Source organism: Lithobates pipiens, unplaced genomic scaffold (genome assembly GCF_037356315.1).
Source record: "Lithobates pipiens isolate NorthernLeopardFrog02 unplaced genomic scaffold, aLitPip1_a1.2 Scaffold_13, whole genome shotgun sequence".
Classification (NCBI taxonomy): Eukaryota; Metazoa; Chordata; class Amphibia; order Anura; family Ranidae; genus Lithobates; species Lithobates pipiens.
Genome location: NW_027507718.1, coordinates 8,197,414 through 8,222,775, shown reverse-complemented (window position 1 = coordinate 8,222,775; position 25,362 = coordinate 8,197,414). Strand labels below are relative to the sequence as shown.

At 43.9% G+C, this 25,362-nt stretch overlaps 1 protein-coding gene across 2 annotated transcripts in view; it reads left to right on the top strand.

Moving 5' to 3' along the window:
* Window positions 1-25,362, top strand: part of AOPEP (aminopeptidase O (putative)) — a 613,303-nt gene that overhangs the window by 357,208 nt on the left and 230,733 nt on the right. The window lies entirely within an intron of this gene.

The window sequence follows — 25,362 nt, the reverse complement described above, 5'->3', positions numbered from 1 at the left end:
ATCCAGTTCAACCTGTGTGGGTGTGTGTATGAATTATGTCTCTGCCACTTTCTATATCCCTGTGTATTGTGTTCAATAATATGCCCAGCTAAGAGTTTTTTGAAATTAGCAACATTACCTGCTGAAACCACCAATTGTGAAAGGGAGTTCCACACCCTTACTACTCTAACAGTAAAAAAAAACCTTACGCAGCTTGAACAGCTTCTCACCCAACTTCATTAAGTGGCCGTGTGACCTGAGACTGAATAGTTTCCTCCCTATGCTGGAGTCACCATTAAGATATTTGTATATGGCTATCGTGCCTCCTCTTAGGTGTCTCTTCTCCAGGGAGAATATGTTTAATGTTTGTAAATGTTCTTCATAACTGTGATTCTTGAGCCCTGTTTTTTGTTTTGTTGCTCCTCTCCGGACTCTCTCCAGTTCCATTCCAATTTTAAATGCCCTTTTGAATGACTGCTAATATTCCACTGGCCTTGCTTGCTGCAGTTTGGCATTACATCCCCAGACCTTTTTCCATCCTCGATTCACCCAGAGGTTCTCCCCCTAGCGTGTAACTTGCATTCATATTCATTTAGCCTCCAAGTGCATTACTTTACATTACCCTACATTAAACCTCATTTTCCATGTGTTTGCCCATCCCTCTATTTTATCAAGGTATTCCTGTAGAGCTATTTTCCTGCTTAGCTTTGTATCATCAGCAAACGCTGAGCTTAAACTTTTTTATACTAACCTCTATATCTATATCATTTATGAACAAATTGAACAGGATTTGTACCAGGACGTAGCCATGGGGTACCCCACTTATAACTGCAGACCATTCAAAAGATACGCTATTTATCATCACCCTTTGGACACGCTCCTGTAACCAGTTTTCTATCCAGGTACATACACTATTGTCAATGCCAACAGAGTTTGTGGATTAAGTGTTTATGGGACGCTGTGGCGAAGTCTAGATACACTACATCCACCGGCTGCCACGTACCTGGTAGGAGTCTGATATGGCGAGGTCGGCCTCCCTTGTATCTCCAGCCCAAGCCCCACTGAAGGTGGAACAGATGGTGGCTAGGGCCAGGAGGAACACGAGTGCCTATAGGTGTTGCTTGCAGTACTTGCAGATGAAGTTGTAGGCTCGGTGGCACAGGCAGGACAACAAGCAGTGCTTGAGCCAGGTGAAGAGCAGGGGCAGGGTCTCAAGGATAGCCGGGTTCGGTAGCAGGCGGGCAGCAAAATACAAAGGCATGAGCAGAAGCAAGGTCTAATGGAAGCCAAGATCAGGAACCGGTAATCAGTAATGTATCAGAGTCCAGAGGCAAAGTCAGGGAAAGCTGGGTTCAGCAACAGGTATCAGGCAGAGTACAACAGGAATCAGAAGGTCATGACACATCTGAATACCAGTCAGCACTGTTTGTGAGTCAGGGCACCCTTTAAATAGGCCATCTGTCTCAAACTGGAGTTATGGGCGCTCTCCTGCACGTGCATGCAGTCCATTGCGCATGCGCACCAGCATCCTGCAATTCCGCTGTCGCTCGTGAGCGCGAGCATGCGCACGTATGTAAGCTGAGGGCAAGAATGTATTTAATGCAGTTGCCTTCTCCTTGTCACTTGGAACCAACTTCCCTTGATCATGCTTTATGGGGCCAATATGCTCTGACTTTGCTTTTTTTTTATTTAAAAAAAATGTTTGGGGTTCTTTTTACTCTCCTCTGATATGCACCTTGCATTGTCTATTTTTGCTGTCCTTATTGCGCTCTTACATTTCTTATTGCATTCTTTGTAGTGCTGGAATGTTGATGGTGCACCCTCAGCCTTATATTTCTTAACCACTTCCTGACCGGTGCACGACAATGTACGTCGGCAGAATGGCACGGGCAGGCAAATTAGCGTACAGGTACATCCATTTTTATTTGCCACCCTGCCATCGCGTACTCGCCGCCAGCAGCGCGCTCACGTGCCGGTCGGGACCCCCGTAAGCCCGGTCACGGGTCCCGTGGACTCGATTGCCGTGGGGATACCCGCGATCGTCCTACGGGGAGGCTGAACGGGGAGATGCCGTTGTAAACAACATCTCCCCGTTCTGCCTAGCAACAAGTGATGCTGATCTCTGCTCCATATGATTGGAGCAGAGATCAGTGTTGACTAACACACAGCCCAGCCCCCCCACAGTTAGTAACATGCCCCTAGGAACACTTAACCCCTACACTGCTATCCCCTGGTTAACCCCTTCACTGCCAGTGTCATTTACCCAGGAATCGGTGCATTTGTATAGCACTGATTGCTGTATAAATGACAATGGTCCCAAAAATGTGTCAAAAATGTCTGATGTTTCCGTCATAATGTCGCAGTCACAATAAAAATCGCTCATCAAAATATTAATAAAAATGCCATAAAACTATTCCCCATTTTGTAAACGCTATACATTTTGTGGAATCCAATCAATAATCGATTATTACGATTTTTTTCTACCAAAAATATGTAGAAGAATACGTATCGGCCTAAACTGAGGGAAAAAAATTATTTTTTATATATTTTGGGGGGTATTTATTATAACTAAAAGTAAAAAATAATGTGTTTTTTTCAAAATTGTCGCTCTTTTTTTGTTTATAGCAGAAAAAATAAAAACCACAGGGGTGATCAAATACCACCAAAAGATTTGTGGGGAAAAAAAGGACATTGATTTTGTTTGGGAGCCACGTCGCACGACCGCGTAATTGTCAGTTAAAGCGACGCAGTGCCGAATTGCAAAAAGTGGTCTAGTCTTAAGCCAGCAAAATGGTCTGGTCTGAAAGTGGTTAAAGTAAAGTTTTTCTTTTTAGTGTGTCTTTTTACACTTGGATTTAGCCACCCATGTTTAGCCTCATTTCTTTTATATGTGTTGCCCATTGGAATATACTGGCTAGTGCCATTACCTAAAATGTTCATAAAGCACTTCCACTTTTCCTCTATGTATGTTGTTTCAAGATTATCTTCCCATTTCATGTCATAAAGTATGGAAGCGCAGTTTGATAAATTTTGCTCTTTTGTAATTTAATGTATTTGCCCTACCATCGTCTCTGCTTTTCCTGTGCCTCTCCGTGAATGTAATTGCCCTCTGATCACTATTTCCTAAGTCATCCCTTACGTCCACATTTGCTATCAGCTCTGGGTTGTTTGTGATTAGTAGATCTATCCTTGTTCCTAGTTGGGGCATTCACCAACTGACACATAAAATTGTCCCTCAAGACATTTAAGAAGTGCTGAGTCTTAGAAGAGTGAGCAGCTCCATCTGCCCTGTCGATATTTGGATAATTAATGTCCCCCAAATTGTCCTGCCTCACTGCCATTTCTAACTGTGAAGGAGATCAGTCTCCTCTTCATCCTTCAGGGTAGGGGCCGGTAGCATAACCCCACTATTTCCCATTTTGTTCTTCCCTTTTGAAGTTACAACTACAAGGATTGCACCCTTCCATTGTCCCGTTAGTAATGTCACATACTTCATATTCCCCAACAAATCACTCTTAACATACACGCACACTCCTCCCCCTCTTCTACCTACCTTGTCCCTTTGATAGAATAGCCCTGGACAGTCATAAGCCAGGCATGTATATTTTCAAACCGAGTCTCTGTTACTCCCAAAGTCAAAATCCACCTCATACATCAGTTGTTCCAGTTCCTCCATTTGGTTCACCAGACTCCCTAAAGCCCCATACACACTATGAGTTTTTCCTTCAGATTTACCAAAACCATGTAGTGTAAGGGCCTGCCTGATTGCATACACATTGAAACTCCTCAAGAATTGACCTCATATTATAAGGTTTTGGTAAATCTGAAGGAAAAACTCAGCAGAAAATCTGATAGTGTTTATGGGGCTTTAGTGAACATGCCTTTTAGGTCTGTATGGACACATATTGTTTTATCCCTGTTTGTTCCAAGGCTGCGGTAGGATTCTGCCAGCCTACGCATGTTGGTTTTAGGTACCCCAGTTAAATTGACCACAGTCACACTTTCTGCCATTCGTTCACTAGTTTAAAAGTTCTTATAACTTTTTGGCAATTTTTTCCCCCAGCAAGACTACACCCTCCCCGTTTAGGTGCAGTCTGTCCCTGCTATAGAGCCTGTAACCGACTGAAAAGTAAGCCCAGTTCTCCAGGAACCCAAAACCCTCCTCCCTGCACGAGTTAATCAGGCACTTGTTAGGTTCCCTAATCTCCTGCTGCCTATCTGGGGTGGCTCGAGGTACAGGCAGTCTTTCTGAGAATACCACCCGGGAGGTCCCTTTTTCAATATAGCTCCCTAAGTCCCTGAAATAATTTTTTAGGGTGCTCCATCTTCCTATAACTTTGTCATTGGTACCAAGGTGCACCATGACAGCTAGGTACCTTCCAGCCCCCCCAACAATCTGTCTATCCGATCCACTATGTGCCAAACCTGAGCACCTGGTAAAAAACATACTGTTTGGAGATCAGACATTTTGTGACAGATTGTCCCATCTGTCGTTCTAATTATTGAGTCCCCTACCACCAGTATCTGCTTATCCCCTACCACCAGTATCTGCAACCAGTACTGCCCCCATACTCACGAGAGCAGTAATTTCTCTGGCAGCTAGGGGAGAAAGTCTGCTCCAGCAACGCTACCCGTGAGCTGATATCCCCAACATCATGCCATTTGTGATATTTATTTGGATCTAACAAATCAGGACTAGCCTCTCTAAGGCTCTTCCTAACTCTAGACCCTGCACTTCCATATCCCTACTCCTTTGTACTGGTCCCAGCCAGCATCTGCTGTTTAATGTCCAAACTCCTTTCCAGGTTGTTGAGCCTTCGCAGTGTTGCCACTTCATTCTCTAGATTCAGGATCTGGGCTTCCAAAGAAACAAGTAGCTCACATCTTGCAGAGCAGTAGTCACCCTTGAATGGCACTTCAAGGAACCTATACCCAGTCCTATCTAAATAAACATAAAACTAAAAAAATCAAGATGTGTGTAGGAGGCAATTTATTTGCTTAAAGTTACTCTGTCACTAAAATACATTTTACAATAAAGAGCTTCTTGCAAATAAGGCATTGAACACTCAACTCTCTAGCTGCTCACACCCCAGAACTCTGCAAGAGAAACTGGCAGCTGAAGATTCTGCAGAATCCAAAACTTTCAAGAGTGTTACATTTCTGGTCTCCTACTGTGCTTGATGTTTCGATCCGTCGGCTTCTATGTCAATATTGCCTCCTGTAGTGATGGAACGGGTAGCAGGATAAATCGCAGTGTCCAGTTTGGAACCATTAAATCCACACTCTTGGAAGCGTTTCTGTCAGATCTGTCGGATCTTCAGCCAATGGTTTCTCTTAACAACTGCATAGGGTAGTGGCACAAGCAGCAGGAGAGTTGCCTATTAAGTGTAATCTATGCAGGGAGCCCTTTACTATACAGTATTATTTTGGTGACAGTCTTTTTAAAATTGCTTTCCTTTTGTAGGAGAGATGTCAGATGATTGGCGTGTATTCCTTCAATTGAAGTAATATTATAATTTAAGGTACATAGTTTCCATGATCTAGTCTGTTGAACAAACTTTATCTAGATTTCATGACAATTCAGGAAAATGCCTTTCAGGATCAAGGTACTAGGAAGCAGCTTAAACTGCTAAGGACAATTTGGAGTTTAGGGATTATAAGTGGAGTACTATTAGAAACCAATTACAGTGTACTGAAATATATTGCTGAGGTTTTGCAAAATGGCACTTGCTTTCGGAAAAAGTCCAAGTGATTAACAAAGAGTTACAAGAACTTGACAGCAGTAGAAGTGTAACTTCTGATGGGGAATAATGAGTGTAAATGAAAAGGTCTGCTTTTTCTGAATTGTGCTGACCTTATAGAAGAAACTTTCATTGCAGAAGAACAACCAAGAAAATGTTCAATGATAGTGGAGAGCTGTACACTTTTTACCACCACTAATACATATCAATATCAGAGATCTAAAATGTATGCTACTCTTATTGATCGTAAAAAAAACAAAGACATTTCCAAGCTCAACTTACCAACCAGCCTGCGACCAACTGAATTGACTTGTCCAACAGTATGCATTAAAAACAGGGGTTTAGTTGCACACATTTGCAAATACATGCGTAAGCCACAGAGCCCCAGCAAGGCACCCCATTTTCTGTGGACCTAAACTTTAATTTCTATGAGTTACCAACAATGGAATCGCATGCATTAAAATGAACAGGTGTAGGGCAGATAAACCTGGAGGAAGTCCACCCCTCCTTAAAGGCACGGGGGCACACTGAACACCCAGCCCATAGCACTGTGGCAGCAAAAGTGTGTCAGTGCATTGCCTGGCCAATATAATTCTTAGTACAAACAAGTGGTTACTGCCCCCACCTATAACCTGTCACTGCAGCAAGGAGCATTGGAAGGGCAACGCATATAGAAAAAAACAAAGAAGTCTCCAAGCTCAACTTACCGACCAGCCTGTGACCAACCAAACTGACCTGTCCAACAGTTTATGGTAAAAACAGGGGTTACACTTGTTTGTACCGCTCTTATTGATCCTAGAATTGGTTGATTTAAATTCAGGAAAGGTACAACTCATGGTCATTAAGTATTTGAGAAGCATTACGTCCCTTTTGAGATCTATTCATAGTCTCTGGCTATAGACAGGCAATGTACTTTGAGCCAGCAAAGCCAGATGTTCACTATAAAACTGTGTTTAAAGGCCAGGACAAAAGGATATTCAAAAAATACATGTCTACTTATTCTCTAACTCTGTAACCATATAGTAGTAATGCTATATTATTATTATTTAGGTACTTGTATAACGCCATCAATTTACATATACATTTTACATTGTTCCCTACCCTCAAGGAGCTTACAGTCTAGGGTCCCTAACTCACATTCATATTCTAAGGCCCATTTAGACAGAAGCCATGCTTTGGAGTGTGGGAGGAAACCGGAGTACCCAGAAGAAACCCACACAGGTGCAGGGAGAACATGCAAACTCCAGGCAGGTACTGTCATGGTTGGGATTCGAACCAGCAACCCTTTATTCTGCTAGGGGAGACTGCTACCCACTACACCACTGTGGCCTAATAATGTTTGCTTGTTTGTTTTTTTTTTGTTTTTTTTGCCCCATTTGCGATGACCAAAAAATCTATATGCACTTTCACGAAGTGAATAGCCATGCATTTTGTTTTATAGATATACCCCCAAGTAGAAAACTGCTCACCTTCTACAAAACATAAACTGAAAAGTAAATTCTTTGCAAGAGCGAAAGAGTCCTAGTAGATAGGCTCAGCAATGGCATGTAATGCCAAGCTGCTGCTAACAAAGCAAACAGAATATTGGCATGCATTAAAAGGGGGATTAATTCCAGAGATAAAACGATAATTCTCCTGCTTTACAAGACTCTGGTCCAGCCGCACCTAGAGTATGCTGTTCAGTTCTTGGCACCAGTCCTCAGGAAGGATGTACTGGAATGGAGCAAGTACAGAGAAGGGCAACAAAGCTAATAAAGGGAATGGAGGATATTAGTTATGAAGAAAGGTTATGAGCACTGAACTTATTCTCTTAAGCCACGTACACACGGGCGGACTGTATGGCCTACTTAGTCCGTCATACAATCCGACGGACAGTCCGTCATACTTTCGAATAAACGGACTTGACCACACACGGATGCACAAACAGTCCGTCGAAAGCTTGCGCGATGACGTGTACAGCACGTACGACGGGACTAGAAATAGGAAGTCCAATACACAGCAATGCACCCTTCGGCCATGTAAATCCTTTCTGAGCATGCGCCATTCTTAGTCCGTCGAACTAGCCTACTGACGAGCGGATTGTCCGCTGAAACCAAAGTATGACGGACAGAATTTCGAAAAATCCGAAATACTTAGTACGCCAGACTGCACGCTGAAAAAGTCAGCTGAAGCCCACACACGAGCGGACTGTCCGCTGAAATGTGTTTCGACGGACTAAGTAGGCCATACAGTCCGCCCGTGTGTACGCGGCATTATTCTTATTCTGGAGAAGAGACGCTTGAGAGGGGATTTGATTTTACTTTACAAATGCCATACTAGTTACCCCACAAAAGAGAGATAACATTTCAGTGGAAGGGAGTTTAATAAGATACGTGGCCACTCATTAACCTCCCTGGTGGTAATCCCGAGTCTGGCTCGGGTTAGGATTTTACTATGATAAGGGGTAACCCCGAGCCAGACTCCGGATCGCATCGCTGGATACAGGGAGAGGTTACTTACCTTGTCCCCTGGATCCAGCGATGTCCTCCGCGCTGTGTGAGCGAGCTGTCCTCTGCTCGATTCACACAGTGCCCGAATGCCGCCGAGCTCCGTTCCCTGCGACGTTACGGCGCACGGGAGCGGAGATCGGCGCCAAATTCAAAAAAGTTTAAATACACAAAACACACACAGCACTGTAATCTTACAGATTACAGTACTGTATAAAAAAATTACACACCCCCTTTGTCCCTAGTGGTCTGTGCAGTGCCCTGCATGCACTTTTATATTATAAATACAGTTTTTTCTGCCTGGAATTTGGAGATTGCCCATAGCAACCAAAAAGTGTCCCTTTATGTCAAAAGTGATTTTAGACCAACTAGAAAACAGCGATAATAAATTAGAATCACTTGCAGAATTGAGAGACAGCGATTTGTGGGGAAATTCGTCATCAAACACTAAATCTAATGACAGCGACAATTCTGCAAATGAGCAAATTTCAGTGTTTTTGGATTTGATTACATTATTGAATAATTTTTATTATTATTATATTATAAACTTTATCATACCCGGGATGTCTGCTAGACTCTGGTTTGAACAGATTTAAGAGAGTTATTCCTAAGAATTACAGGACTACAATATAAAACGCCAAATTTCCATGCAAAATAATTGTACCGCTTTCAGCACCTAAAACCAGAATTAATCATACCGCCAGGGAGGTTAAGATTAGAAGAAAGGAGGTTTAACCTTAGACTGCGTAGAGGGTTCTTTACTGTAAGAGCGGCAAGGATGTGGAATTCCCTACCACAGGCGGTGGTCTCAGCGGGGAGCATCGATTTAGTTTCAAGAAACTATTAGATAAACACCTGAACGACCGCAACATACAGGGATATACAATGTAATACTGACATATAATCACACACATAGGTTGAACTTTATGGACTTGTGTCTTTTTTCAACCTCACCTACTATGTAACTATGACTGCTCCTATCCAATTGGTCCTTCCTGCTTGCATGCAGCCACTCTCATTTGAGGCGGTTCCATATGCAGAATTCCATACAAGAGTTCTGCATAGGGAAATCCTATACAGATGGGACAGATGGCTAACTTCCCTGGACAACCTGATTTGTCTGGACCATGTGACGTGGGCCTTTCTCCTCTGGTCTTCTTCTCTATGGGCCAAGAAATCCTTTCTCCCCCCTCTAAACAGATGCACAACATGTGACCTGTCAAAGACAGAATTTATTTCCACTATGTCTGAGACTATCGCCACTTCTGAAATCAGTGGGAGTTTGCAGCAACGCCTCACTTTCTCATGACTGTAATCATGGTCTAAAACCAGAATTGCCTGACACACTTCATGTGGCAGAAAACAAGTGGGGTGTGGACATTCTGGCAGAGGCAGCTATGGCTTGTTCAAAGCGGACCTTCGATCATTTTTTTAATTTTCCATCTATTAAATATTCTGCCTTTGTTGTTTTAACTTTGGATAGTAAAACATTTTTTTATGCCAGTAAATACCTTATACAGCCCACTTCATGTTTCTTTTCTGGTCATTAGCCTAGGCTTATGACATCATGCACAGCTCTCTTTCTCACTCCCCTGAGAGCTTGACAGGAAGAGAAGGGGTGAGTCATAATAGGGCCAATGAAAACTGCAGAGCTGGAGGTGTGCCTCTGTGTGTCAGTTAAAATGGCTGCAGCCAGACTTAGTGGAGGGAGATTTCTGCAGCATATTTGGCAAGTACAGAATCACAGTATATATAAAATAATATGCAAAGTGGTTGGAGGGAAGCTTCAGAATGGTAAAGATGTTTTTATTACAAATTATGTGCACAGACTGCAGTTCCTCTTGCCATATGCTGTCTACTGTGGACTCATTGATGAGGTTTTGCGTACTAGTTTCTATATAGATATGCCTAGTAGTGATGGATGAACTTCCGACGGGGCGTTTCACGAACGCGGCCAAAAGTTTGTCCCACCACATGGCCACTGACATAACAAAAGTATTAAGTGAATCTGGGATCGACAACGACAAGCATTCTTTTTTTATCTGTCAAATTTTGACAATTCAGGAGCACATGAAGGCCATGGAGGAGAGGCGCAGGAGGAGGTGCAGGAGATGATCAGTGCCACAGTCAGGGCAGCGCACGCAGTCCTGTGCCAGTGTCCCAGTGTGCCAACCTGTGCTTGAGCCCCTCCCTCTACCCGGCTCTTACCCCCACCTATGCAGGGCTCCACTGTGGTGGTCCAGAGGTGCCAGTCCAGTGCTGATCCTCAGCCATGGTGCTGGCACTGCCTGCTGATTGGCTTCTCCGCTGCTATCTCCCTCACTGTCTGAAACCAGCACCGCAATAGAGACCGAGCACTGACATCAGCACCGTGATAGAGAGCACTGACACCAGCACCATGATAGAGAGAGAGCACTGACACCAGCAGCGAGATAGAGAGCACTGACACCACACCAGCACCGAAATGGAGAGCACTGAGACCACACCAGCAGCGGGATAGAGAGAGAGAGCACTGACACCAGCACCGTGATAGAGAGCACTGAGACCACACCAGCACCGAGATAGAGAGCACTGACACCACACCAGCACTGAGATAGAGAGAGAGCACTGACACCAGCACCGTGATAGAGAGCACTGAGACCACACCAGCACCGAGATAGAGAGCACTGACACCACACCAGCACCGAGATAGAGAGCACTGACACCACACCAGCACCCAGATAGAGAGCACTGACACCACACCAGCACCGTGATAGAGAGCACTGACACCACACCAGCACCGAGATAGAGAGCACTGACACCAGCACCATGATAGAGGGCACTGACACCACACCAGCACCGAGATAGAGAGCACTGACACCACACCAGCACCGAGATAGAGAGCACTGACACCACACCAGCACCGAGATAGAGAGCACTGACACCACACCAGCACCGAGATAGAAAGCACTGACACCACACCAGCACCGTGATAGAGAGCACTGAGACCACACCAGCACCGAAATAGAGAGCAATGAGACTACACCAGCACTGAGATAGAGAGCACTGACACCACACCAGCACCGTGATAGAGAGCACTGAGACCACATCAGCACTGAGATAGAGAGCACTGACACCACACCAGCACCGTGATAGAGAGCACTGATACTAGCACCGAGATAGAGAGCACTGACAGCAGCACTGATACCAGCAACTCACTGCGGGACCCAAAAATATGACACCGCTCAACCTCTTCAAACAGGAGGGTACATGTATATAGTACGGTGTGCTTTTTTTGTACAAGGAAGTGAGCCAAAGGTAGAAAAAAGGTCTGTGTGCTCGATTAAATAAATCGTTTATAGAGTTATGCATATACATGGTCTACTGGTCACATGTGTTGAATTCCTCCGAGATCCATGCCTCATTCATTTTTATAAATGTGAGGCAGTCAACACTGTCGTGAGCTAGGCGAGTGCGCTTAACGGTCACGATTCCCCCTGCTGCGCTGAACGTCCTTTCGGACAGGACACTGGATGAGGGGCAAGCCAACAGTTCCATTGCAAATTGGGCAAGCTCTGGCCAGAGGTCAAGCCTGCCCACCCAGTAGTCCAGGGGTTCATCACTCCTAAGAGCGTCCACATTGGCCGTTAACCTGATGTAGTCCGACACCTGTCGGTCTCGGCGTTCCCTGATGCTGGATCCGGATGACACCTGTCGATGGGTCGGCTGAAAGAATGACCTCATATCAGAAGTCACCAACACATCTTCAAACCGCCCTCTTCTTGCAGGCGCTGTTGGATTGGTACCCACAACTCTTTCTCTGGGAGTGGGAATTCCTCCTCTGCCAGTGCACGCAAAAGCAGAATGCAGCATTTCTCGAAGCAAGGCCTGTAAGTGTTCCATTCTGACAGCCCTCTGTGACGGTGGTAACATTTCCACCATTTTGTGTTTGTACCGGGGGTCTAAGTACATAGCCACCCAGTACTGGTCTTTGACCTTTATGCTTTTTATACGGGGGTCCCTGTTAAAACACTGGAGCATGAAGGCCCCCATTTGCACTAAACTGGAAGTGGTGTGGTGGCCTGGCTCCTGCTCATCATCCAGGATAATGTTGTCGTTCTCGTTCTCTCCCCATCCACACACAACAACAAGGATCCCAGAAAGGTTTAAAGAATGCTCTTCTTGCTCCTCCTCATCCGCCCCGGCACCATCCTCCTCTGACTCCTCTTCACCTCTTTAACTCCTGTTGTTGACTCGTCTCAGATAGAGTAGCCCCCCCTGGGAATTCATCCAGCATTGCGACTTCCTCATCTTCTTGCTCCTGCTCCTCCACGTCTTGATCAATGACACGACGCAATGCACGCTCCATAAAGAAGGCATAAGGTACCATGTCACTGATGGTACCATGGCTGCGACTGACCAGTTTGGTGATCTCATCAAATGGCCACAGAAGTCTGCATGCGTCGCGCATGAGCAGCCACTGGCTCTGTGAAAAAAAAACAAGCTCCCCAGAACCTTTTCTGCCGCAGAGTTCATACAGGTAGTCGTTAACTGCACGTTTCTGCTGGAGCAGCCTATCAAGCATATAGAAGGTTGAGTTCCATCGCGTCTGGCAATCGCAAATAAGACGTCTGACCGGTAGATTGTGTCACCGCTGAATGTCAGCCAGGGCGAGCCATGGCTGTGTAAGATCTTCTGAAATGGGCCAAGATTTTCCTTGCTTGATGTCCTGGACCCTAGGGTATTTGACAACGAATCGCTGCATGACCAAGTTTAAGACGTGTGCCATGCATGGCACGTGCGTAATTTTGCCCTGTTTCAATGCTCTAAGCAGATTGGCACCGTTGTCACCACACACTTTACCAACTGTCAAATTGGTAGGTGTTAGCCACTGATCTGCCTGTGAACGCAAAGCTGAAAGGAGTGCAAAGCCAGTGGGGCTCTTGGCTTCCAGGCACAACAGACGCAGCACAGCATGGCAATGTCTCACCTGGCATGTCGAATAGGTTCTGGGGAGCTTGGGCGGCGCAGCGGAAAAGGAGGAGTCAGCCGAGGAGGAGAGGGAGGAGGATGTAGTAGGAGGAGGAGAAGAAGAGGCAGGCCTGCATGCAATCCATGGCAGTAAAACCAAATCTACACGGGTGCCACGGGTTACATGCTTGACGGCCGTCAGAAGGTTCACCCAGTGGGCAGTAAAAGTGATATACCTTCCCTGCCCCCGTTTGCTAGACCACGTGTCTGTGGTTAGATGTATCTTGGCACCGACACTGTGTGCCAGAGATACATTCACTTGCCGCTGAACATAGCCATATAGCGCTGGGATGCCCTTCTGTGAGAAATACTTCCTTCCTGGGACCTTCCATTGTGGTGTTCCATTGGCCACAAATTTTTGAAAGGCCTCCGAGTCCACCAGTTTATATGGCAGTAGTTGGCGGGCTATCAGTTCTGACAAGCCATCGGTCAACCGTTGGGCAAGAGGGTTATCCGGCATCATCATTTTTTTTACGCTCGAACATTTGGCCCACGGAAGCCGGCCTTTTTCCAGAAAAACGTGAGGATGGCATGATGGAAGGTGGAGTGGAGGACAATTGTGAGGATAGAGGAGAAGGAGAAGTAGAAGACGAGGCTGGATGGTGAGAGCCTGGAGTGTGGCTTTGTGGGTTCCGTTGCTCCCACTGGGCTCGGTGATGGCAGCTCATGTGCCTTCTTAAGGCGGTCATCCCTAGGTGAGTGTTGGGCTTACCGCGACTTATGCATTGACTGCAAAGGCTGCAGATGGCAACACTATTGTCAGCAGCAGATACGTTAAAAAAAAAAAACCCACACTGCGGAGCCATATGCCGGCGTCCTGGGAGTGCCAGATGTGACCGTACATGGTTGATGCCTCGCTCCTGATACATTAGCAGTCTGCTTTGTCCCTCCTGTGCAATCTAAGTTCTGCCTGCCTCTCCTCCCTATCTGCTGATCCATGTCTCCCTCTGAACTCCCCTCCTCTTCCTCTCTTGTGGGCACCCACGTGACATCACTAGACACGTCATCATCGACGTCACCTTCCCCACTGCTATAATTAGAGATCTCGGAGTAGGCAGCAACACCGGGGACCAACCTCCTCCTTGGGCTCATCTGGGTACTGTCATCAGACTGCTGAGTGGCGGTTGTTGCTACCTCCTCTTCCTGATCCAATGCCAAGAGTGGCTGTGCATCGGCAATGTCTTGTGATGGATCAGAAAATAATTCCTGTGACTCATGCGGAAGGTATATGTTGGTGTTGGTGCTGGTGGTAGTGTCTTTGGGAGTGCACACAGCAGAGAGTGAAGAAGAGGGTGCCGATCGAGAGGATGAGGAGGGTGCAGAAGATTAAGGCTGAGTGAGCCACTCAACCAAGTCTGGTGCGTCCTTTGACGTAATCGCACGCACCTTCTATGTATGTGGAAGAAGGTATATAACACCCCGCTTCAATGTGTCCTTTTTGGGGGCTACTGGTCTATCACACCAGTTATAATACTTTTTTTTTTTAATTGCGTTTGTCACTCTTTGTAGTATCGCTGCTGAACCGCTCAGCAGTCACAATGCTGCACAGTGGAAATGCACTATATTATGCTTTCTATATGTGCAAGTATTTTATACGTGTATTACACCACTATATACTGCACACCAAATAGTACACCTATACCATTCCTTAAAAGGACCTTTGTGGACCTAATAGTAGCTAGCTAGTAGCTAGTGAATTGCAGACTATCCCGACTTCAAAAACCAAACTGTCCCTCCCTACACTGAGAAACGACAGCTGCAGAATTGGTCAGCAGCACTGCATGCAGTGCACTATAATATGCTTTCTATATTTGAAAGAAAGTATATTATACGTGTACAACCCTATATACTGTACACCTATAAAAGGACCTTTGTGGACCTAGTAGCAAGTGATTTGCAGACTGTCCCTGATCAGAACACCAAACTGTCCCCCAGTCCGTACACTGATAAAAGACAGCTGCAGAATCAGGCAGCACTCAGCAGCACAAAGAAAGTATATTATATGTGTACAACCCTATATACTGTACACCTATACCAGTCCTTAAAAGGACCTTTGTGGCCCTAATAGTAATAGCTAGTGATTAAACTGACTGTCCCTAATAGCTAGCGATTTGTGTTACTACAGTCTTTCCCTGCTCCACACAGCAACCTCTCCCTACACTGACAAAAGACAGAATGTAAAATGGCCACCAGATCAGGTCTATTTATAAGGTAGGGGGAATGTCCAATTGTCCATGTGCTGAAATGTCTCAATTGGCTGTCCTGTACCCTATGATGGATGTGTCATCATGGGTCAAAGTTCTTCACAATGTAAACAAATATGGCCACTGCAAACAGCGCCTGAAGTCTTCCGGTTTGGCGAATTGCGAACAAGCAAAATTTGCCGCAAACCGACTGCCGGGTGAACCGCAAGGCCATCTCTAATGCCTAGTGCTTCACAGAACTACATGTTCAAAAATGCACAAAAAAGAGAGCCTTTTGTAGAAAGCCCTTTCCTTCTCTGGATCAGGTAAGTTGGGCATTATACAATGATTGGCCAAAATTAGAGAGGTTATTTCCGCACTTCTGACAATTTTGAAGCCTTGTATCCTGTGATGAAGAGTTATTTTTTTTTAAATTGGTGTGTTTCCACTATTTTGCTGTTGTTGCACTAAATGCCCAGTCCTTCATTTCTATTGAGAGTACCACCTCCTTTAAAGATTCAAGATTCCTTTAAAGTGGATTGAAGACTCTTCTGAAATCTTCCTTTACTGGCAGGCCTTGCCCTAAAGCCAGCCATTGCCTTTTTAGCAATTGCCCACACTATGGCTAACTGGGCTGAAAAACGTTTTTTGAAAGGTTTCAGCTCCTGCCCTCAGTCTTACAATTATGTGCATCCCCCTCCTCCTAGGCGGCCACTAGAAAGGTGGTTTTAACCCCCGCTAGTGGCAAAAAAGGGGTTTAATCAACCCACAAAATGCGCAATGACAGAGCTGCCCCATTGATTTCAATGGGAAGGAGTGGTGGAGGAGCGGTGAGGTCACCGCTCCTTCACTGCTCCAAAGAAGGTGCTGGCAGGACTTTTTCTGACGCCCTGCCAGCGCAACACTCCAGTGTGAAAGCCCTTGGGCTTTCACACTGGAGTGAATGGAGCAGCTGTTTTAGGGAGGTTTGCAGTCGCTATTTTTAACGCTATAGCGCCTGCAAAACGACCCCAGTATGAAAGGGGTCTAAATGTTTCTACTCATTGCTTAGGAAAGTGAACCTACCCACTCTGACCTAATCAGTACAATGGGTGTTCGTCTGTTTTCCTTTTTGGAAGGACTTCAAAGACTTACCAACTCTTTCATAGGGAACTCTGTTCAGGCTGTACATAACACCAAGCACATGATACACTGGTAAAAACAATCTCAGTAGTCAGGTTCCCAGGAAGCCTTCTTTGGCCCAGCCATTTGTCTACAAAATAGTTAGGCTTTTACCAAAAGTTCTGCAGACCTGTGGTTAGATCTATTATGTGAGGGATTCTCTCCTCGTCTAGCAAAGGCAGCATGACATGTTATAATCTCCTCCTGTCCAAACATCCCTGTAAGCTTTTTCTTACCAACAACTAACATGATTGGAATTTTCCCGCTCACCATGTTTTTTGTGGTGCTAGATAATTGCGTTTTTTTTTCTTCTGGCCTCAAAGCAACCAGGGGATTCCTTGGAGACTTGTGGCCATAGGCCTCCTGAACCTAATTTCTTGCATACAGTGCCTGACAGCTGCTGTTCTCCATATTTTTTTTTAAGGCTGTGCCTACAGCCTTCTGGGATTTTTTTGCCTGACAATTTATTGTCCAGGTACCAAGGTCCTTTCCTGACACCCACTTATAGCATGACATTCTTGTCTATGTCAAATCCATACTACAAATCAAAACAAAAAAAGATGCATGTGTGGCCTTCTTATCAGTGCTATTAAGTCGCCACCCATGAAACAGATTGTCTGTTTACCTAGCTTCCTAGGAGAAATAAATGAAATAACATTGCAAAGCGCCCCTTACCTTTTTTCTTATTCCGTAATGTATGTGCTTTTTCAAACCAATCACTAATATATGAATAAATAAATATATATAAAACTATATGCACATATGTGATAAATTGCATATAAATTGCTGACACAAACAATGAAAACTGTGATCCAAATCACACAGTATGTAGTGAAGTTTGTGTAAAGATCATAGACAAAACATGTCCTTCCTGTCCAAATTATTGACACATAATTGGACTTCTTAGGTTATAGGAGGTTATAAACAGCCTGCTGAGGATAGTTTAGATTCCCAGTGAACAAGCCACTGTAACGGAGGATAATTTCACAGTCACTGCCCTCTGGCCGGCACTTCAACTTCCCTGCTTACTGCCTCCAGATAAAACAGATTTTTCCCTTACAAGTAGAAAATATTGAAACAGAAACATCTAGTGCTCTCCGCTTCTTATGCTGTTTATTATGCAAGTTAAAAGTGCACTTACTGTACATCTTAATAAACAGTATCCTCTTCCTATTTCCTGAGACCTTGCATTCCTGCAGGACGTTGTTTCCTAGCCAAGCCCTACCTTTCTGATTTAAAGGGTTTACCTTTTGTAGGATCCTTAAAAATCAGATCCTGCTTCTTTCTGTTCCCACCATCAGTACTTTTGCCTTGGATTATTCCTTCATATTCCACTTGTGGATGGGTAGCCTGGAAGCTGGCCCTCCCTGGAGCTTCTTATTGTCTTTTGGAAACTTCTATTCTTTCCCTGCCAGGTCCTGCTGGATGGCACAACATCATTTTTTTTTGTTCCCCTTTTGGGTTAGGGGTCAGGCATGACATCTGTGGCTTTGTGCCATGTTTCCTTAGAACCTACCTCCTTTTCTTTGAATTCCTTATGGGAAGGCCCCTTTGGGGTTCCTCCTTCTGCTCCCACCCAGCTAGGTGGTAATTTGTCCCTTTTTTTTTTTCAGGCTTCTGCCTTCTGGGAAGGAGTCCCTCCTTCTGTGCCGGAACCCATTCTCATGTTGAAGTTGAGCTCTGGGACCTATAGAGCCTGTGCTATTCCACTAAACAGAACCACCTCCTGAATTTATTTCTCATGTTTCTCCCAAGTCGTTGTTTGCTAGGCAGCTGTTGAGTCTCCCTTGTTGATTGCTTCAGCAGCGAGGTGCTTCTACTGTTAAAAGTTTATTTGTCTGTTGACACTCCTTGTGTTTTTTCCTGTGGGCCTGTTGCTGTTCAGGCGTAATGTTGGTCACCCCTCAATTATTGCTTGGGGACATCTTCTGATCTAAAAATCAACTCTTGTGTCCTGTACTGTAAGGTAAAGATGAGAGGAATTTTGATGTGAATTTAGTATCTTGGAGTAAAGTACAGGATACGGGTCCCTTCCCTCTTTACTCTGTTGTTTCTTTGTTGCTTGCTAATCAACCTGGAGCCTCATGAAGAGGATGGGGTTATATGGGGACTCCAAGCAAAGCTTTTGCCAGTGTACAGTCACCTGAAGGTTTAGTATATAACCTAAGAATCAACTCCTGTATCCTGTACTGTATTCCAATATATTGAATTTACAAGTATAGAAAAATTCCACTTTTTGCTCATTCCTCAAGACAAATTAGCGCTTCCTGATATGGGAGGGTTCCTAGGCACACCTGTGTGTACAGCTTCACACAGCCTTCACCCAGTTCTGAGTTTTACACAGCTCTCCTATACAACAAAGCCACCCTAGGGATCCAGTATTTTTCTGCTACAGTTTAACAACAAAGCTAGATCCCCAGTCTGTGACTGGACAGTAAAGAGCAGCAACAAACTGATGAGCTGTCAAAAATCAACTTAGTAAACAATCTCATTATATATATATATATATATATATATATATATATATATATATATATATATATATATTATACACCGTGGTGACGGAAAGTATTCAGATCCCCTTACATTTTTCACTCTTTGTTATATTTTTTCCTCATTAATGTACACACAGCACCCCATATTGACAGCAAAACACAGAATTGTTGATATTTTTGAAGATTTATTAAAAAAAGAAAAACTGAAATATCACATGGTCCTAAGTATTCAGACCCTTTGTTGTGACACTCATATATTTAACTCAGGTGCTGTCCATTTCTTCTGATCATCCTTGAGATGGTTCTACACCTTCATTTGAGTCCAGCTGTGTTTGATTATACTGATTGGACTTGATTAGGAAAGCCACCTACCTGTCTATATAAGACCTTACAGCTCACAGTGCATGTCAAAGCAAATGAGAATCATGAGGTCAAAGGAACTGCCTGAAGAGGTCAGAGACAGAATTGTGGCAAGGCACAGATCTGGCCAAAGTTACAAAAACATTTGTGCTGCACTTAAGGTTCCTAAGAGCACAGTAGCCTCCATAATCCTTAAATGGAAGATGTTTGGGATGACCAGAACCCTTCCTAGAGCTGGCCGGGGAGAAGAGCCTTGGTGAGAGAGGTAAAGAAGAACCCAAAGATCACTGTGGCTGAGCTCCAGAGATGCAGTCGGGAGATGGGAGAAAGTTGTAGAAAGTCAACCATCACTGCAGCCCTACACCAGTTGGGGCTTTATGGCAGAGTGGCCCGACGGAAGCCTCTCCTCAGTGTAAGACACATGAAAGCCCGCATGGAGTTTGCTAAAAAAAAACACCTGAAGGTCTCCAAGATGTTGAGAAATAAGATTCTCTGGTCTGATGAGACCAAGATAGAACTTTTTGGCCTTAATTCTAAGCGGTGTCTGTGGAGAAAACCAGGCACTGCTCATCACCTGTCCAATACAGTCCCTAAAGTGAAGCATGGTGGTGGCATCCTCATGCTGTGGGGGTGTTTTTCAGCTGCAGGGACAGGACGACTGGTTGCAATTGAAGGAAAGATGAATGCGGCCAAGAACAGGGATATACTGGACAAAAACCTTCTCCAGAGTGCTCAGGACCTCAGACTGGGCAGAAGGTTTACTCCATGACTGTTTTTGAATGGCCCAGCCAGAGCCCTGACTTAAACCCAATTGAGCATCTCTGGAGCGACCTAAAAATGTCTGTCCACCAACGTTTACCATCCAACCTGACAGAACTGGAGAGGATCTGGAAGGAGGAATGGCAGAGGATCCCCAAATCCAGGTGTGAAAAACATGTTGCATCTTTCCCAAAAAGATTTATGGCTGTATTAGATCAAAAGAGTGCTTCTACTAAATACTGAGCAAAGGGTCTGAATACTTAGGACCATCTGATATTTCAGTTTTTCTTTTTTTATAAATCTGCAAAAATTTCAACAATTCTGTGTTTTTCTGTGTTATGGGGTGCTGTGTGTACATTAATGAGGAAAAAATTAACTTAAATGATTTTAGCAAATGGCTGCAATATAACAAAGAGTGAAAAATTTAAGGGGGTCTGAATACTTTCCGGCCCCACTGTGTGTATATATATATATATATATATATATATATATATATATATATATATATATATATACATACCGTACATACATACAAGGCCGCATAGTAACAGACAGGTCAGGGTGCCCATGCCGACCTGTTTTAATAGCCTGAAGTACCTGCAATGAGCATGTAAACATCAGAACTGGACCACAGAGCAGTGGAAGAAGGTGGCCTGGTCTGAAGAATCATGTTTTCTTTTACATCATGTGGAGGGCTAGTTGCGTGTGCATCGCTTACCTGTAGAAAAGATGGTACCAGGATGCAGTATGGAAAGAAGACAAGCCAGCTGCGGCAGTGTGTTGCTTTGGGCAACATTCTGTGGGAAACCTTAGTCCTGCCATTTATGTGAATGTTACTTTGGCACTTACCACCTACCTAAACATTGTTGCTAACCAAATACACCCCTTTGTAGAAATGGTATTCCCTAATGGCAGGGAGCTCTTTCAGTAGGATAATGTGCCCTGCCGCACTGTAAAAAGAATGGTTTGAGGAACACAACAATGAGTTTGAGGTGATGACTTGGCCTCCAAATTCTCCAGGTCTCAATACAGTCGAGGATCTGTGGGATCTGCTGGAAAAACAAGTCTGATTCATGTAGCTGCTACCTCCATGGATCTGCTACTGACATCTTAGGCCAGATACCACAACATATCTTCAGAGGTCTAGTGACATCCATGCCTCAATAGGTCAAGGCTGTTTTGGTGGCAAAATTAGGTGGATCATCATATTGTTATGGCTGATTGTGTGTATACAGAATGTGTGTGTATGTATATGTGTATGTATATGTGTGTGTGTGTGTGTGTATATATATATATATATATATATATATATATATACAGTATTTATATATATTTAGAGAGAGAGAGAACGAGAGACAGAAAATGTTGACTACAGAGGATGGCCTAATGAGTCCTATAGTTTATCTGTATCCAGTGTATTGAAATTCTGTCCATTTGGATGGATACCATGTTTGATACAATTTGTTTTTAAACACCTTTGTGATTGTAAGAAGGATTTACTAATACAGTTTTTATTGAAGGTTTTGCACAAGGCTGGTGTGCTCTCTTTTTTCACGGATATGATCAATTTATGGTCCCATTGGATTAGTCAAAGTGAGGAGTATTTTTATTAAACTTAAAAGGGCCACATTAGTGTTCACGAGTGAAGTGATAAGCTTATATCAATAAACCATTTTTTTTAACAATTTCCTAAATAAAAATATCTCTCAACAGCTATAGGTATTTTAATAAAATAGACCTTCACATAATAGGGATAAGCGCATTTTAGGAAACTCCTCAGATGCCTCTCTGTTCATCTGTCCCCCTCTCATCCCAACCTGTAGGAAAGCAGGATGCTGCCACAGACATGGCTGCACAAAGGTTTCTGGGATGTGGTGTTAAGAGCAGAGGCAGCTATAATAAGCCCTCCTTCATTAATGTCAGTGGCAGCATCATAACACTTATCATTGGTGTCAGTAGCAGCTCTAATAGGTCTCAGCATTGGTGTCAGTGGCAGTGCAAACTGAGTGAGCATCCTGTTGCCACTCTGCACTGTGTTATGGAACCCCTGGAACGCAGAAACTGTGCTATTGTGTCCAAAATCCCAGAACTGTCCTGAAGGATCTGGGACTGCTTACAATTATGAAGCCAGGACCTTGTCGAATGCAAAAGGCATGCAGCCCATGGGCCTCCAGTTGGACAACACTGGTAAAATAAATACCTTAGAAAAAATAAATAAATAAATAAAAAAGGCATACTGATAACTTGATTTCAAAATATAATTTTCCTTTACGCTGCTTTACATCATATCTGGTATTCATAGAATGTATGCTTAGCTTATACAGTCACACAGTTTCCACATTTTTTGTTGTACGTTGCCTTAATAATTCTTCTGAAGACCTTGAATTGAAGATTCTCAGTTGCTTTAGTAAATCGCCTCATTGCTCATTCTCTGACTTTCTTGTGTGACTATGCAAATTTAGACTTCAGTTGTGTCTCCATGTTCGTATGCCCATGGTAGAGCGTTCTACAAAATGTGTTTTTGCTGTAGCACAAGCTTTTTTTCTTTTCTTTGTTTCTAGTTTAAGGAACCTTGTTATGTTAATAGTCCATGTCATCCTCTCCTTGTACATCGTTTTTTGTTTTTTTTATCATGAAAGGTTCCAGATCATTTCACTTCAAAGGTCTACATGTGAGGGTGTGTGTGGGCTGGATTTGTACATCCTGGTGTGAGGATACTCTATATACTCCCACTTCACCTCCAAATATCAATACTTCCTTGTTTTATCCTCCCTTGTCTTTCATTTAATATGTGGTATCTTTATGGGGAGCTGTAGAAATCTTATATTCCTTGTCACCAATTCACGTCCCCTGAACCAGACACCGCCATGTAATGTGGTACTTGTGATGTCAGAGTACTTTTGCATAGCAGATATAATTATGTAGGGCAGCTTGCTTTTTTATTGTGCCTTTGTAATGTACAGTGCTATAAAAAAATACTTAATATTAAGCAAGTCTGTGCAGCAAGGACTTTCCCTGTTTTGAAATGTCTGCGGCGTTTCGTAATAGCTTTGTGTTTTTAGAGAGGCTCAGTGCTGCTCAACACAAAAGCTGTGTTATATGCAAAAGACAGTGCTTATCCCTACTAAAGCAGAGTTATGTGTGGTATCCCAAGAACAATGAGGGTTTGCTGCCTCACTGATCAGTGTTGGATCAAGTTCACATTCCCGAGCTCCCACTCTCCCACCTACATACGTTTGGGATGGAAACTTTTGCAATGAGAAGGGAGGATGGGTACTTTATACACAGAGATTTCAGTCTTTCCTAATATGGACTTGCCTTTGCCAACTGTAGCATAAACACCAGCCAGTGCTGCTTCATGGGAAGAAAGCATTTCATGACGAGCCACCGTTGATCAGATTGTTTGGATATTTTCATGCATCTAGTTTAAGTTACGATTAATTAGCTACTGTACATGTAAACATACCATGTCATTCTTAATTTAGGAATTACAGTGCTTGCACAATCCAGGAATGTTTCCTGCTCCATTTCAGAGACGGACTATAACACAGCCCTTACTGCAAAAGTTAACATAAAGTTCAGTTCTCATGTTGTGGTGTGAATTATCCCTGTGTTCACCTTGCACAAGCTTGGTTGTCAATAATCAGGATGGAAGGCATGAATACAGACACATAGGAGGTTATTTATGAAAGGCACGTTCATTTTGCACTACAAGTGCAAAGTGCACTTGAAATTGCACTGAAAGTGCACTTGGAAGTGCAGTCGCTGTGGATCCGAGAGGGACATGCAAGGAAAATAAAAAACACATTTTAGCTTGCACATGATTGGATGATAAAATCAGCAGAGCTTCCACTCATTTCAGATCTATCCCTCAGATTTACAGTGACTGCACTTCCAAGTGCACTTGCAGTGCAATTTCAAGTGTATTTTGAACTTGTAGTGCAAAGTGGATTTGACTTTTTCGGTCGGAATTTCCGACACACAAAGTTTGAGAGCCGGATCTAAAATTTTCCGACAACAAAATCCAATCATTTAAATTCCGATCGTGTGTAGACAATTCAGACAGAGAAAGTACCACGCATACTCAGAATAAATTACTAGGCGAAAGCTATCGGCTACTGGCCTCCTTTATAGTCCTGTCGTACGTGGTTTACGTCGCCTCGTTCTGAACTATCGGATTTTCTGACAACTTTGTGCGATTGTGTGTATGCAAGACAAGTTTGGGCCAAAAGTTGTCGGAAAAAAATCCAATGGATTTTTTCGTCGGAATGTCCGACCGTGTGTACAGGGCATTAAAGGGTTTAGTGTACTGCATTTGTATATCAGCTCCCATTGAAAAGAAAGTGAAAAATTGTTACATATGTTGATTTTAAATGCTCCTCATTTTACAATATACATGCACTCCACAGGTACACTCAATACTTTTTTTTTTGAAAGCCTGTGACGTGCAAAACACACTCAAAAACTTCACCCGGTGCATAAAAAATGTGCACACACATAAAGAGTGACACAAAAAAGTGCAGATGGGTACACAAGCCCTCTAAAATCAGAGGGCCTTGTCCTGAATCCCCCGACGCGTTGGGCTCCAGACAAGGACACGTAAAACTTGGTTTTTCTGGCCGAAACCAGGCAGACCCCATTCTTTGGAAGGTCTGCCGAAACAGACTCACCCAAATACTAGGTGAGGCTCCCCTGAAGGGAGACCCCAACCCTAAGAGAGAGGGCGAACTAAGCCAGAAGGCCATGTTCACCCCCTCCCCAGACTTTCAGGACAGACCCTGGGACCTGCGACCCTACTCATCACAGCAAACGTGCAAAGTGACAAAACAAGACGTGACACACAATAAAATAAATAAATAAAGTGGGGAAGGGATAGTGGAGAGGAGAGTGAAAAGAAGTGGCCATTGTGTAACACAATGACCAGGCCCTCCGGCCAGGTAGGTACACTCAATACTTCCTCGTTTAACCCTGCTACTACAGACAAGGTTGCTAAACTTTTTTTTCTAATGCCCACCTGCTCCTTCCCTGTTCCCTGATACCACCTCACTGAGAATAACTTTCCTGATTCCCGTCAGTCTGGATTTCACCCTTAACCACTTTAGCCCCGAAAGGATTTGTCCCCTTCCTGACCAGGCCATTTTTTGCAATATGGCACTATGCCATTTTAACTGACAATTGCACGGTCGTG